Source organism: Theropithecus gelada, chromosome 3 (assembly GCF_003255815.1).
Source record: "Theropithecus gelada isolate Dixy chromosome 3, Tgel_1.0, whole genome shotgun sequence".
Classification (NCBI taxonomy): Eukaryota; Metazoa; Chordata; class Mammalia; order Primates; family Cercopithecidae; genus Theropithecus; species Theropithecus gelada.
In genome coordinates this window covers 88956505-88965311 of record NC_037670.1, presented here as the reverse complement: position 1 = coordinate 88965311, position 8807 = coordinate 88956505, and the positions used below count along the sequence as shown (strand labels likewise).

At 40.9% G+C, this 8807-nt stretch overlaps 1 non-coding gene across 1 annotated transcript; it reads right to left on the bottom strand.

The window, feature by feature from the left end:
* Positions 1-8467: 8467 nt before the first annotated feature.
* LOC112621975 lies at positions 8468-8573 on the bottom strand. Its single transcript, XR_003118893.1, has one exon. It is a non-coding gene; the product is annotated as a small nucleolar RNA U13 (small nucleolar RNA).
* Positions 8574-8807: the final 234 nt, after the last annotated feature.

Below are 8807 nucleotides of genomic sequence, written 5' to 3'. Positions count from 1 at the left end.
AATTTTATGTCATTCAGGAGGACACTGGCGGATTTTAGGTAGAGAAGTGACATAATCCTATCTATGGTTTAAAAATATTGCTCTGGCTATTCTATGGAGAACAGACTGTTGATTTCAAGCCTTAAAATAAGTAACCAATTAGGAGTTTACTGAGTAACTCAAGTGAGAGAGAAAATGACTTGAACTAGAGTTACTGTGATGAAGGTGGTATTGGTAAGATTCAGGATACATTTTGAATGCAGTGGGACAGGACTTATGGATGATGATTAGTGAGGGCAAAGGAAAGGAAACAAAGATGACTCCTAGTTTTTAGTCAGAGTAACAACCCACTGGATGAATGGAGGTATATTGAGACAGGAAATTTTGGGGATGGGGCAGATATTTCCTATTTATTGGAAACTATCTGAGGAGTGCAAAGTGAAAGCCCACTTGCTCATTGTGGTGACTGTGGAGGTGTGCCTATCAGATCTTTCTTTAAGAGAACTGGCCACAATGAGTGCAGTAAGTTGACAGCCCGTAGTTGCAGGTGCCTTCAATATCTGATTCAGATGTAGAGTTGAGTCCATCTGATTCCCAGGCAGCATCAGGAGTGATGCAAGGGCTTGCCAGAGCTCCCTACTGGGCTGGCCAGAACTTCCTAAGAGCTGCACTGTAGTCTGAGCCTCCTGCTACCCTCTTCTCCTTCCTCTCCCTTCTCCTTGTATAGGAGTCAGCCCTACACCATAGACTGAAGGTTTTCTTTTATCTTTCGCTGGCATTATCTCCAATACATCTTTTGCATTTCTAACACCTTCTTGGCATCTGTTTCCAAGAGGACCAATTGACAACCTCACTTAGAAGTCACAACACACGGACTTAGAACCAGCCTTTCAGAATCTGATCTGCTTATAAATAGAGGAGCTTCTGTACTTAGGTCATCCTGAAATCTAATTTTCTTCCTGTTAACTATATATTCTTGATTAGTGCTGTCCAATCCGCATATAATGGGAGCCACATATGTAATTCTAAATTTTCTAGTAGCTACATTAAAAAAAAGAAATAGGTGAAACTAAATATAATAATACATTTTATTTAACCTCATGTATCAAAAATGTTATTTTTACATGTAATCAATATAAATATTATTAATAAAGTATTTTATATTCTTTTTTTTTTAATACTAAGACTGAACTCTAGTGGTTACACTTACAGCACATCTCAGTTTCGCTAGCCACAATTCAAATGTGTAATCTTCTGCCATTTCACTGTGTGCCCACATGACCTCTTCCTTGTGCATTCCCTGGAGAGATAAGAGAGCAAACTCTGATTTTCCTTATTAGGATGATAATCCTATTGGGTTAGAACCCCACTCTGTGACCTCATTTAATCTTAATTACCTCCATAGAGGCCCTATCTCCAGATACAATCATGTTGGGCCTTCACTATATGACTTTTGAGGGGGCACAATTCAATCCATAGGAGAGGGTGTCTTTCTATCCCTCAGTGCCTTCTATGGCACCTGTGCTCCCTGTTCGTAGTGTAGAGGAGCAAACATGAGTTTAGGAATCCACCAGAACTGGGTGTCTGTTATTTACCAACTGTGTGACCTTGGAGAAGTTGCCTGACCTCTCTTAGATCTCTCACCTGTAAAATGGAGATAATGCTGCCTTTTTACAGTGCTGTGAGACTTGTATGAAGCAGTACATGTGGAGGCCTAAGGCCCTGGATCGGCCAGGTGGTAGATGCTCAAGAATGGACAATTTTATTGATATGCACTTTGCCTGCTGATTTGTAATTTTATTATTGATTTCATAGTTCACACTTAAAACTGCAGAGTCACAATCTACCAGCAAAAAGGAAGTAACTGTAGGGTTCAATGCAAAAAAGAATAAATCTGCTTTGCTTTCCTATGTGATTTCACAGTATATACTGTAATCAATGGGGGCTGGGATGCCTACATGCACAACGCACAGAAGTATGGCTTCTGTAAACTTTTTTTGTTCAAATTCTAATCTTCAGCTGTTCAATATTTTGTGGTCACCATTCTTGTTAGCTGAGGTATCCATCTAATATTTATTAGCTCTTTTATGTAAACATTGGAAAATAATACAATGTAATGCACTGCTAATAGAAAACAGCAGGGGGACAGAGAGGAGTCCTTTTAATTTTTATTACCAGTCTACCTCCATTAAAATCCCCAGTTGAGATTAAGGCTATCTTGGAGAAACACAAGAGAGGAAACCTGAACTAGTAACATGAATATTTTATGTAGTAGATCTTCAACCAGGGGCTTTCTGTTCTTTGAAGATTCTGTGGGTATATCTTTCTTGACTGCAATCACACATTTGCAGAATTCAAAATAAAACATACAGTGTATATCAATTGCAGCATTACATCAGTCTCCGTCTTTTTAAAAATTGAGTTGTATGGTTTTGGTGTTGAGTTAAAAAAAATAGATACTATGCTTGAATAGAAGCATCTGTAAACTCTTAAGCATCTCCTGTGTAAGTGGAATTAGGTATTTTTTCTAGTTCAAAGTACCCTCTGAAAGAGCTTCGATTTGGTTTCTGTTTTTTTCTTTTCAACTAAACACATGTTGGTGGGGTGGCAACACATGTTGGTGGTAACATGTGGGTGGGGTCGGGGGAGTGAAGGGCAATTATTTCCCTGATGGATGGGGCAGTCTTGAATGAAAACAGCCATCATTATTGTTTGTGGGATTCTATTCAATTTGTTTCAGAGATTAGTGAGGAAAGGTAACAATAGGGACCCTCGAATTAAAAAAGAATCTTTGAGGGTAGATACCCATGAGAACCCCAGCATGGCAGAACTGGAGTGGAGCCCAAGGATCATCAGTCCAGCTGCTCTTTCAGGAATAAGGAAGTGAAGTAACTTGACCAAAGTCTAACATAGCTTGTTGCAGAGCTGGTGTTAGAATCCACCACTCCTGGCTCTGATTTTTCCATGAAACATAATTTTTGTCCCTGGAAACCTCTCTTTTCTTTTTAAATTGATTTTAAACAAACTAGTTAAAATCTCCCCTGGAAACTTCTAGTTTCCCTGTGTTGTGTAAAGGAAGATTGTAGCTGTTATGTACTGAATGTCTGAGTTTCCTCAAATTCGTATGTTGGAGCTCCAACCCCCAATGTGATGGCATTTGGCCATGGGGCCTTTGGAATGTAATTAAGTTTAGATGAGATCATGAGGGTGGGGCCCCTATAATGGGATTAGTGTCCTGATAAGAAGAAAACGAGAAGCCAGAGCTCTGTCTCTGTCCATATGCGAGGATACAGCAAGAAAGAAGGCAGCTATCTGTAAACCAGGAAGCATTCCCTCACTGGGGAACTGAATTGGCTGGTACTTTGATTTTGTATTTCTCAGCCTCCAGAGCTGTGAGAAATAAATCTCTGTGGTATTTTGTTATTGCAGCCTAAGTAGACTAAGATAGAAGCCAATCAACTAAAGATGTACCAGAAATAAAGATACTGATTTTTAAAAGTAAAAACATAGTTAAACCAGATCTGATTTCTCCTTTTTAGAAAAGCATGACTTTTATGAAATGTTGAAATCAACCAATCATTCATTCATTCAAAATTTTTCTTTGAGCACTGTATGCCAAGCTTGGAATGTAGAATGCGGGGCCCTGACTCTGGAGTCTAGTGGAAGAGGTCTATCTGTAAATACGTAATTACTCCTGGAAGGCAGGGCTCATGTCTCTCTTTTTTTCTCACCATTTAATCCACATTCTCTAATGGGGACAGAGGGCATTCAATTACAGTTGACCCTTGAACAACATGGATTTCAACAGTGTGGGTCCACTTCTATGTGGATTTTTTTCAACCAAATGCAGATGGAAGACAGTATTCATGGAATTAAAAAAAAGTAGATACTATACTTGAATATAAGCATCCATAAACTCTTCATCTCAAAACCCAAGAATATGGATGGCTTCTTTTTTCTTTTTATTTATTTTATTTAACTTTTAAGTTCAGGAGTACAAGTGCAGGTTTGTTTCATAGGTAAACTTGTGTCATGGGTTTTTTTGAGGGGTAGAGATTATTTCATCACCCAGGTATTAAGCCTAGTACCCATTAGTTATTTTTCCTGATCTTCTCCCTCCTCCCAACCTCCACTCTCTGAAAGACCCCAGTGTGTGTTGTTCCCCTCTGTGTATCCATGTGTTCTCATCATTTAGCTCCCACTTATAAGTGAGAACATGGGGTATTTGGTTTTCCGTTCCTGTGTTAATTTGCTAAACATAATGGCCTCTAGCTTTATCCATGTCCCTGCAAAGGACACGATCGCGTTCTTTTTTTTTTTTTTTTTGAGATGGAGTCTCGCTCTGTTGCCCAGGCTGGAGTGCAGTGGCATGATCTCGGCTCACTGCAACCTCCACCTCCCTGCCTGAAGCAATTCCCCTGCCTAAGCCTCCCGAGTAGCTGGGATTACAGGCGCATGCCACAATGCCTGGCTAAATTTTTGGATTTTTAGTAGAGATGGAGTTTCACCATGTTGGCCAGACTGGTCTTGAACTCCCAACCTCAGGCAATCCGCCCACCTCGGCCTCCCAAAGTGCTGGGATTACATGTGTGAGCCACCGCACCCTGTAGATCTCATTCTTTTTAATGGCTGCAGGCTGTTTTTTTCTGTACTCGGGCTCTACAGGGCCAACTGTGGGACTTGAGTATGTGAGGATTTTGGTATATGTGGGGTTGGCAGGGGTAGAGGGGCTGGAACCAGTCCTCTATATATGGAGGGATGCTAGTTTTGAATGAATCAATCAGTGGGAAGAATGGATCAAACATAGCTTTAGAGAAGAGGTGATTTTAGGCTGGTTTTATTCATTGAAATACACTTTTTTTTTTTTTTTTTTTAAAGAAGTAAAGATAGGGAGAGGTGTGATACAGAGCTTGAGCAGAAGTTTTCATCTGATGCCATGTCCTTTATTTGACATTGGTTTCATCTTACTACAGCCCAAGATATCCAGTGCCCATATAAGAAGCTACACTTTTGATTGAAATCCCAGGATTATAGAAATGGAACTGGAACCAGCTCTCTGCTCTCAAAATCAAAAGAAACCAATGATATCTTGATCAGGAAGAAGAGAGGAAACCAATTTTTTTAAAAAAAACCTGTATTTACATTCATTTAATTTATTATTTTATGTTTATTGACTCATTTAGTACTCACAACTCTGAAAAAATGTTATTGCATTTTAGAGATGAGAAAACTGAGCTTCAGAAAGACCGAACAACTTGTCCAAAGTTGTATAGCTATTCAGGTGGAGCTGGTATTTGAGTCCAGTTGTTTCTGACTCCCTAGGCCAGCAGCCTCTGAAGCGCATGCATTTTCCACCCTGTCCCCATACTGCCAGAGCTCAGTGCCATCCTTAGGCAGTCAGTTCAGTTCCAACGTCTTACTATCTGCCATGTTTTCAGACTGAAACCTGGGCTTTTATGAGCTCAGTGGAAACACAAGAAATATTATATCTAAGTTTTTCTTAATTCACTGGAAATCCGTTTGAGCTGATGCTTCATGTGGTATGTTTGACAGTGTAACTCATCCCAGTTTTGCCTAATAAAGGAGAGGAAGTTTGGAGAATGGTTAGTAGAAAGAAGCAGGGGAGAGGAGGGAGGAAGGCAGGAGAGAGAGAAAGGAAGATAAAAGATATTTGGCAGAGAGTGGCTGGAAGGAAAATGAAGTTTTCCAGGAAGGACGCTACTGATTTTAACTGGGAAATGGCCAGGAGCTAAAGGCCAGTGATGAGCAACAATGGACATGCCAGGCTGATGAGAGTTTAGTGTTGTATTTAAACATAAAACCTATGCAAAGTTGATGCTGCCTATCAGGATACTTACAGCCTCATCTCATGAACCCCTGGAGCACCAGGGCAGAACAGTTGGGAGGAGCTGGACTGGAACAGGGATTTCCTGGGTTGCTGTAGAAGTTCTAAGAGTGTTTTTTTGTTCTTTAAAAAAAAAATTATTTGTATTAAATTAAGGGATACAAGTGCAGTTTTATTACAGGAATATATTGCACAGTCGTGAGGTCTGGGCATTCAGTGCATCCATCACCTGAATCAAATGTACATTTTACCCATGAAGTACTTTCTTATCCCTCACCTCCTCCCTACCTCCCACCCTTCCGAGTCTCAAATGTCTAGCCTGTTCTTTCCTCTATCAGATTCCCACACAATCATCCAATAGCTGAGAAAATCAATTGCTTTGCACTAGTAACTACTTTCAGTGTTTTCTATTTGTAGTGTTTTATTTTATTTTATAAGGGCACATTTGACTCTGTTGTATTCTAGAAATCATCATTAATGGTAGAATTTCAGACCCTGTGATAGGCCAGTTTGAATGAACACAGGTACTATTCTAAAATGATACCTCCTCTGTTGTGGGTCCTCCCTGTGCTCTGGAATAGCCCCGTCTTGGGGAAAATGTGCTGTGCCGAGGTGTTTTTTCATACTATTGCTTTCCCATAGTGCGTCTGCCATGGGAAAGTGAGCTAGATGGAAGAGAAGCATACAGCAAATAAGAAGAGAAGACAGTGGACTCTTCCTGAGAAGCAGTCATTGCTATGAAGAAAGTCACTTAGAGGGCAAGAAGAGAGGCACAGGCTGCTTGTGAGACCCTCGGGCAGAGTGAGAGCACGAAGATGGTCCCTGTGGACTTCAGGTCACAGGTAGATCTGACAGCTTACGCTCATTTTCTCAGGGTCATGACTGTTGAGAAGGATGGATTTCACCTTCTGTGTAAGAAGCATTCCTAGAAATATGAAAACGTTTGCTTGTAACTGCCACCGAGCAGGGACAGAAGCTGCCACGTGTGGAGGGCTCTTGTCAGTGTCCTGAGCACTCTGCATTTGTGGCATGTCACTTTTCTCAACTGTATAACAGGAGAACTGGATCAGGAGATCCAGTCTAACTCATTTTGACAGACTCTCCAGGGTTTGGGTGGAAAACAGCCTTTGCATTGCTGAGGTTACAGAAGCAAGGATTAATCATACCTCAGAGCTATGCATCTGTTTTGACCAGCAGGACTACTCCCTGATGCAGTGTGTGTGTGTGTGTGTGTGTGTGTGTGTGTGTGTGTGTAACATTTTCTTTTTCTCTCAACTTTCTTCCTGGAATGTTGCTGATACTTTCTGATCTGATTTTTGTTTTTACTACTGGCTCCCTTTCCCTTTTGCACAGGTGCAAGGCTGAGGTTTTCTTCAACTGACAATTCTTTATCAGTACACGGAATTTTAGAAATGGACTGGGAGATAGGCTATCCCTGATGCACTTTTAGTTTCAGATCATCTTATCTGCATCCAACCCCTGGCATTTGCTGCTTCCTAGAAACATAAAATTGGTAAATTTGCTGGCTTTTATTTTTATTTTTTTTGCCTTAAATAAAATCCTTTTCCTCTATGATAATCAGCTCCTGGGAAATGGCAACTATGACTACATCCACCAGCCCTTTGATATGGCAGCTATGGAAGAAAGAATGATGTGGCTTGTTTGCCTTACTAATTTTTTCCTCCTCACATAGGTCTATGGGAGCATTTAATGAACCCACATGGATTTGAAAAGGACCTCACAGAAATAGAGTAGAAATCCAAGAGGGTTTGAAACATCAGATTTAGCTTCCCTATCAGCAGGTCTTTAGTTTGAGATGGCTTCTTGAGCCACCTGAGTCAGAGCAGGAGGAGTCCAGCAGAAAGCCCCGGCAGACCTGCCCTGAGAAATGTTCTCTGACAAAGTGGCAGTGGAAGTGCTGCCTCTGATCATCCTCAGGCACATAACAGAAGGCAGAGATTTCACAAGGGGAGGGTGTTTTCCTGTTTGGACCCCTGGCTTGTTGACTTTTGTCATCCTCCTTTGGCCAGTCACACACCCTCGCTCTAACGCTAATCTCACCCTGCGCCTGGTGGGTATAGCAGGGTGGGGCAGCATGTTACCAGCTTTGGCTTTGCATCCAAGCTGGGAGGAGCTGACAGGACCACAGACACAAATGAAAGCTCTTTCTCCACCTCATGGAAGGGCAGAACCCTGCTGCTGGGCACTCTTTTGAGCATGACTGTGTATTGTGAACTCAGAGTTTCACTCGCTGAGGGGTTGCTTGGTTGAGCCATTTGCACTCAGGGTTTGAGGACCTTGCTTCTCTGACATTTCCCAGATGTGGTTTGTGGTCGGATGCCCACGTGGCTTTAGATCAGCATTTTCTAGATACTGTTTCTGAGTCTTTAAATTTCAAAGGACATCAAGATTGGGCTGTGTGACCTTTTCCTTTAAGCTGCCTCACTTTATGCTCACTTTATATCTCTGATTTTTTTTTTCTCTCTTACTCTGCACTGCTTTCTCCCTACCCATCTCCTAATTTGGGTTTCTCTGTTATCTCCTTATGCATGGCACTGCTTCTTTCAGTAGAAATAAATAAATTATGCACAATTTCTGATTTATAAATAATACATTCTCAAACTAAGATAATTTTTTTTTTCACTTCAGACATAATTTGCTAAAGTCGAGTCAAACAAGATTTGAGGGAGGCACTTCTCACACATTAGCGTGAAAACCCAATCATCATGCTCTTGAACCACAAAAGGATGGAGATGAAATTTTTTTGAAACATGTAAAAGTAGAAAAAATTTTAAAAATCCATTCTAATATAAAAAATCACCCTCTCCTCTCCTTCCTGAAACTTTTTTATTAGATGTTGACTAGGTGCTGGCATTTCGTTTATAAAAATAAGCATGTCAAATGCCCACAGGCAAGGGCAGCTTTATAACCAAGGGAAACAGTGGGTGCAGTGGAAAGAGTGTAGACTGATCTGGGTCTGAAA